The following is a 7141-nucleotide window of genomic DNA, read 5'->3' on the forward strand; positions in this document are numbered from 1 at the left end:
AGCTCTGAATCACGCATACGTTACTAACTAGCGCTAACCTTGCTGGGCCGCTGCTCCAGTGACATTTTTGGACGTCTGATATTAACTCGGGCCTAATGGGCTTGTATCAATCGCGATCCCTGCAGCCAGAAAAAAGAATAGGACATTAGTAGGTCACGTCCCTCTCGTGGCGGCGGATCCCGATCACTCTCCTGTGGCGACGTACGGCGAATTGCCAGATGCGCCGCCGCGGCCGCGTGACCACATCGGAGAAAGCGCTATGAGAGGCCTGTCATGTTTACCTTTTCCCAGGCGATTCGGCCTTCTTCCTCGACGGCCGCTACTAGCCCAGCGCCAAAGCGCCCCTTCCGTTTCAGTCGCTGTGTACCGTCCGACTTGAAACCGACGGCGGCGCCGTAATGACGGCGATGAAGTTCGACGGTCTTCTTCTCGTAACCGTAGGTGGTAAGTGCAGATGCGTTACTTGCCTCTTAATCTTCAGCCGTTTCCTTATATATGATGCCCACCATCATCCGTCTCACATTCGTATCGCCTTCGACCTTCTGTTGTTTGACAGCCAAATCCTATAGCTCCCGGGCAACGACGTGACGATCGTCTCGCCTGCGTTCGCGACCGACATGGCTGCGCCGAGACAAGGTGCTTTAGCTTCACAGGCTACCCCAACAACAACAATGACTTATTGGTCTTCTTTTCCCACACCCCAACTCAAGTTTATTATTGATTGATTGATTCATTTGTTTATGCTTAGCTTCACAGGCTACCCCAACAACAACAATGACTTATTGGTCTTCTTTTCCCACACCCCAACTCAAGTTTATTATTGATTGATTGATTCATTTGTTTACCGTCAGTGTCCTCTTTGGATGTTAATGTGGATTCTTGTTTCATTTGGGCTGCTGCATGAGCGATGCTCAATGGGCGATCTACAAAGGAATTTCCAGTAACATGATTGTGCATGTGCTGAAGATTTTGAATCTTCCCATCATGGGATAAAAAAGGGAGAAAAATAGAACTTACTGTCTAATTCTTCTTTGGGCATACTATTCTTATAGAGATATTAAAGTGGGGCGAAAGTCTGTAGGTTTGAGGAGGGAGGGAGGAACCTTGCAGCTGCATGAGGATGCTTTGAGTCAATGAGACTTGCTACACCCTCGAGTTTCTTGGCATGTATGGGGGCAACCACTACCTGATTCAAGCCCTCTCTTCTGGAGCTCCCTTAATCAATTTACCAGTGATTTCTCTGGAAATATATTGAAGTCAAACTGATGATGAACTCAACAGTAAATTAGGCAAAAATGCAGATATTTTGCAAGTTCAACTCTGAATTTGGCTTTTTGCTTATGTGCCTTCACGTATGCATACCTTTGCCATGTGTTATTTTCTCATGCATAGGTCAGATGATTTGAAGAAGTTGGACTTTCTCGCCATTGGTATGACAAGGTTGTATGACATTTTGTTAAATTCTATACAATTGTGCAGCCCATGAATGACATACTTTGTTTGGTTATGTAAATGTTGTTAGACCTTCGTTAATGTAGTTTCAAAATTAGGAGTTCACACCATTTATTTCTTCCTTCGCCCGCATCTCCCTCTATCTCGCAGCAAGAATCCTAACTGCCCACATGTTCTCCACCCCCTACTTGATTCTTATTTTTTCGTGTGAGCTGTAATAGCATAAAAGCCAGCTTCAACAAGGCAAGAACTCAGATGCGAGGAGGATACGTGGGAGGATGATGCGCTTGATCTCTTCTGCTCCGTTCATTTCTACATGACCGTGATGGTGCGCCTCCTCCCTACCCTTGTCCTTGGTTTGAATCGTGTGGATCCTAACAGCTAATTCTTAGTTAATTACACTTTTTTGTGGTTTCCACCAGTCGATTGTAGCTATATTGGATGGAGTTTACATTCTCGATGGATACATGATGTTTCTTTGTTTGTGTGGCTCCAGTCTATCTAATATTTATTATTTCTTCTTTATTTATATAGTTAGATTGATCTTGACGGGAGCCAATCCAGGAGGTGATATATACATCATTCATATTGCTTGTAGCTAACTGTTGGAAAAAAGCGGGATGCTGATGGTACAGGAGGAGTTGGTTGTTTAAACTTCTTTTTGACAAAAACTGAGGGGTTAATAAATGATTTCGTCTATATCCAGATTTTTTTTCTCCATTAAAGTGCTTCACAATTTACTCATCTTACATTCATTCAATTTCCGGCTATCTCTGACAGGTACTTGGATGCCGTTGCGTTCCATGTATCACCAACCAATGCATGGTAATATTTTATATACACTAAAATACCCTTACTTAGGAGATTTTGTACTTACGATGCAAAGTAGGAAGACTATGCAGTGAAAACAAATATGTTTTCTCAATACATAATAGCATGCTATCTGTTTCTTTGAAGCTTACCTCTAATAAAATATTCATTGAAAAAATGGAAAATGTATTAAGATCTTATTTGTTAGCATCATGATTTAAATGCCAAAAGTATTTAATTATAAATTGTTTTTGTGTGTGCAGGCTTACCTAAGTGCAATCATCATCTACCATTATGCACATGATTTTTGATAAGCTCATAAATGCTACAATGATTAATAAGAGTAAGTTGTGCGTTGGTGTTACACGTTTAGTACATTGGCACGTAACATATTTGTGTTATTTTGGTTGCACTAAATCACTTTTATCTCATCTTTTGTTCTATTGCTTGGTTGGAGGCTTTTTGATATCTGAATTAAAACCAACAAAGAAACCAATTTCTCTTCTTTGACATCCAACGATGGAGAATCTCACAACAGTAGAAGACGCTCTTACCAAAACGACCAAACACTACAAATGGTAGAAATTGACTAGGTGTGACATTATCCGGATATATAGGTTTTAAATTTTTTTTGCGATTCCCAAAGTGATGATGTTGTATTCTAAAACATTGTTGCCATAAAGAAGAGTGGGTGGTCGTCAACTCTAGGTTTAAAGAGTATGAATAGCACAATGTGGTCATAGAACCTGTTTGGAGTTTTAGTAAGGTTATGGTTGAAGATGTGTAAACTGGGCAGTGAGACATTATTGTGGCATTGTTCCATCCTTTTGTGGAGTATGATTTAGGTTTTGTGTTCTGTTGTGTATTGTCTGATTTTCCACTCTATGACAAAGTAATTTAATTATATGTAAATCGACCATTTGAATTCAACTGATGTTGCTACCGCTAATAGTGATCTCCATTATTGTCTTATTTCCTCAAGATGAGCAGAACCAAAACTGGTGCTTCTTATGCATCCATGTTTTATGAAATTCTTATGGGTATTATTCTATCACATGTTAAAATTGGTAATCTCGCAAGCATATATCCATCTAACATGCATGTTTTGTGTCTACTTTTATACAATTTCCTATCATTCAATTGCCAAAATGAATGTGCGCGGCAACGCGCGCCATCAATGATCTAGTATACACTTGTAATAGCACCAAGAACGAACAATGTGGCACTACAAACTGACAATTTGGCAGTAGAAAGTAACAATGTGGCACTAAAACAATGCAAACTACCACTACATTATGAACAATCTAGGCATGTGGGATGAACAAAGTAAGCATGCACTCTTGTTCATCCCCAAAACAATGGATTCTCATCGAATTCGGTCGAATCTAGTAGAATCCAGTAGAATCGGATCGAATCGGGTCAAATGTACGGGCCACAATCTAATCTAACACACTATGAACTACCCTAAGAACCCTAACTAAGATGCAGAGGGGGATTTGAGAGCTTATAGTGGGGGTTGCCGGTGTAGTGTACACCGGCCGTGGTGAAAACCCCGGCGGGAAGAGGGGTGCCGCCGCGCTGATGAAGAGGACCCGGCCATTCCCGGGGCCATGGCCGTGCACCTCGGCCTACGCCGGCTCGAAGATGACGCCAATGTCCTGGAGCTCCCCTCCCCTTGCACCGGACGCATAGGAGAAAACCTTCTTATGGGGTAAAAATACGCCCATAAGAGGGGCCTGCAAAGGACGGCGCCGGCGGGTATTGGATTGATATGTCTCCGTCGTATCTACTTTTCCTAACGCTTTTGCTCTTGTTTTGGACTCTAAGTTGCATGATTTGAATGAAACTACCCGGACTGATGTTGTTTTCAGCAGAACTACCATGGTGTTGTTTTTGTGCAGAAATAGAAGTTCTCGGAAGAAACTACCCGGACTTTTTGTAGAATTATATTACAATAGATAAAAAATACTGGAGCCAAGAACCACCGCAGGGGGCCTGGGTGCCCACAAGACACCAGGGCGCGCCACCCCCTCCAGGCGCGCCTTGGTGGGTTGTGGGGCCCTCGGGGCTCCGTGGACCCTAATTCCAGCACTATAAATTCCTATTTTTGGAGAAACAAAGAGGAGAGGAAGTTTCTATTGGGGAACGTAGCATGCAATTTTAAAAAAATTCCTACAATCATGCAAGATCTGTCTAGGAGATGCATAGCAACGAGAGGGCACTACAAAAAAAGACACATCCGTGACATTTTGGGCCGAACGAAAAAAAATTCTGTCATACATATGACACTTCTATGACGATAATTGTGACAAAACCCGGTATCATCATAGATATGGTGGGCTCCTACTTCTATGACAAAAAATCATGACAGAAAATGGGCTTTTCGTCTTGGGCGGGCCGGAGACGCAGCTGCATGACATTCTTTGGGCCGTCCATGACGGAAAAAACCGTGGTAGAAGCGAGGGCGAGGAAAATTTTGGGGAGTTCCCGGTTAAGGTGGGAGGTCGGGGGCCGAGCGATGCGTGTTTCTCTCGTACACGTACGCGCGTGTGTGCGAGGCGTTGACTCTAACTGAACCCGAGCGAGGCGTTGGGCTCTAACTGAACCTGAGCGATTGCACTGCACGCTACGCGTTACTGAACCCGAGCGATCGATCGATGGCTGTTAACTGAAGCCGATCGAGCGATCCTTCGCTACTGCGCTAACTGAAGCCGATCGATGCTGCCTCTGGGATGAACAATGAGCTTTGCGGGGGGGGGGGGGGGGGGGGGTTTGGATGAACAGTGAGCGGTGGTGTTGCCTCTGGATGAATAGGACCCTGTGGTGTGGAGGGCTGGATGAACAGTAAACGGTGGAGGGGTGCCCGTGGAGGGGTGGTTGAATAGGACCCCGTGGTGTGGAGGGCTGGATGAACAGTAAATGGTGGAGGGGTGCCCGTGGAGGGGTGGTTGAACAGTAGCCGATGGAGTAGCGCGCGGTGGAGGCTGGATGAACAGGAGCCCGTGAAGGCTGGAGGAGGTCGATGGTGGAGATGAACAGTGTCCCGTGGAGTCCCGTTTTGCGGTACGCCACACCCCTCCCGATGAACAGGACCCCCGTTTAGACCGTAGGAGGTCCGTTTCGTCCGTTTTGCGGTACGCCACACCCCTCCCGATCAACAGGACCCCCGTTTCGACCGTAGGAGGTCTGTTTCGTCCGTTTTGCGGTACGTCACACCCCTCCCGATCAACAGGACCCCCGTTTCGACCGTAGGAGGTCCGTTTCGTCCATTTTGCGGTACGCCAGACCCCTCCCGATGAACAGGATCCCGTTTCGAACGTGGCCGGTCGAACACAAGGCCGTTTCCTCCGTTTCGCGGTACGCCGGGCCTCGTTTCCATCGCCTGTTCCGTCCAAGCCCTCCCGATGAACACGACCAAGCATTCCGTTCCGACCCAGCCGGTTGGCTCCCACGCGTTCTGTTGCCTCCCGATGAACACGACACATTCCGTTGCCTCCCCATGAACACGACGCATTCCGTTGCCTCCCCATGAACACGACGTTGTTTCAACTTTCCGACCCAGCCATGTCAATGAGCCCTCGCCGTACGTATGCGCGAGTAGGCGTTCGAGACCCCGTCCGTATGTACACATACGTGGCCGTATTTTCTTTCTTGCACCCTGGCCGCTGTACGTACGTGTACATGCTACGTGCGCGCCTCTACTACGACACGTGCGCGCCTCTACATCCACCAGTATATATGTACGTACACGTTCGCGACCAGAATGACAACGCTACGTACGCTTCGACCAGGTGGGTCCCGACTGTCAGGCACTTCCTTGCTTGCGAAGATGTAGCTGGTGGGTCCCAGCAGTCAGGGGGGCGAATCGTTTTGTTTTTTTTTGCCCGGACGCGCTTCCTTGCGTGCGAAGGTGTAGCTGGTGGGTCCCAGCTGTCAGGGGGGAAACGTTTTTTTTTCACGAAATACGGTGGCTCGTCCGGTGGGTCCCCACTGTCAGGTGGAGGAATAATTATTTTGCGCGTAATAAGGAGGCACTTCCTTGCTGCGGCCGTGGACCCAGCTGTCAGTATCTCCACGCACAGTACTCTTCCGATGGAAGTCGGTCGTTGACCACATTGACCACGCCGCGCCGAGAGCACCACGGCGGTGGACGACGGCGAGGCCTAGGAAGGGGATGACACGGAGGCAGGGAAGACTCGGCAGTTGTTTCGCACGCGGAGGGGAGTACGACTGTACGAGGGTTTACTGGTTCGTCTGCCGTCCCTGGAGAATAATAGCAGGTGTGGGTGAGTAGAGGGATGGCTAGGCCAGCGATGGGAGTACGGTGGGGCGGTGAGGCCTGCGCGGCAACACAGCCGACCGCGGGGAGGAGGGAGCAGGCAGTCCCGCCGGTGCTTGTTTGAGCGGCTGGAGCAGGAAGAGCAGAGATTGAAGAAGCACGACGGCCGTTGGATGGACATCCAACAGTCAGTGCTTGTGCGTCAACCTTTTTTAGGAAAGCCTCAAATCTGTGGAAAACAGCATACAGCCCATCTGCCATTATTTCTAATAATTTACAGCCCATTTGTTAATTCTTAAGGTTTTTTTGGAGCCCATATTCTTTTTGTTAGCATTACAGCCCATATTGTGGCCACGGTTAAAAAATTATACAAAATTTTGCATATTTCGGTGCGGTCCGAATTGTTTTTAGTCCCGAAATTTTGACTCGCATTCAAACTGATTTAAAAAATAAATGTATGTCAATATAAAATCCAGCAAATTCTCCACGCATAAAAATTAATGTAATTTAAAATCTTGAAATGAATAAAAAGATATTTGAAACTAATTGCCGGTTTGATGTGTTTTAAAAATGTACAGCCCATTTCTCATTACTGATGGG

At 46.6% G+C, this 7141-nt stretch overlaps 1 long non-coding RNA gene across 1 annotated transcript; it reads left to right on the plus strand.

Moving 5' to 3' along the window:
• The first annotated feature begins 158 nt into the window (after positions 1-158).
• On the plus strand, positions 159-3171 carry LOC123169548 (uncharacterized). The gene is made up of 3 exons (XR_006484878.1): positions 159-444; positions 557-2277; positions 2526-3171. It is a non-coding gene; the product is annotated as an uncharacterized lncRNA (long non-coding RNA).
• The last annotated feature ends 3970 nt before the right edge of the window (positions 3172-7141 follow it).

This window comes from Triticum aestivum, chromosome 7D (assembly GCF_018294505.1).
Source record: "Triticum aestivum cultivar Chinese Spring chromosome 7D, IWGSC CS RefSeq v2.1, whole genome shotgun sequence".
NCBI classification, from domain to species: domain Eukaryota; kingdom Viridiplantae; phylum Streptophyta; class Magnoliopsida; order Poales; family Poaceae; genus Triticum; species Triticum aestivum.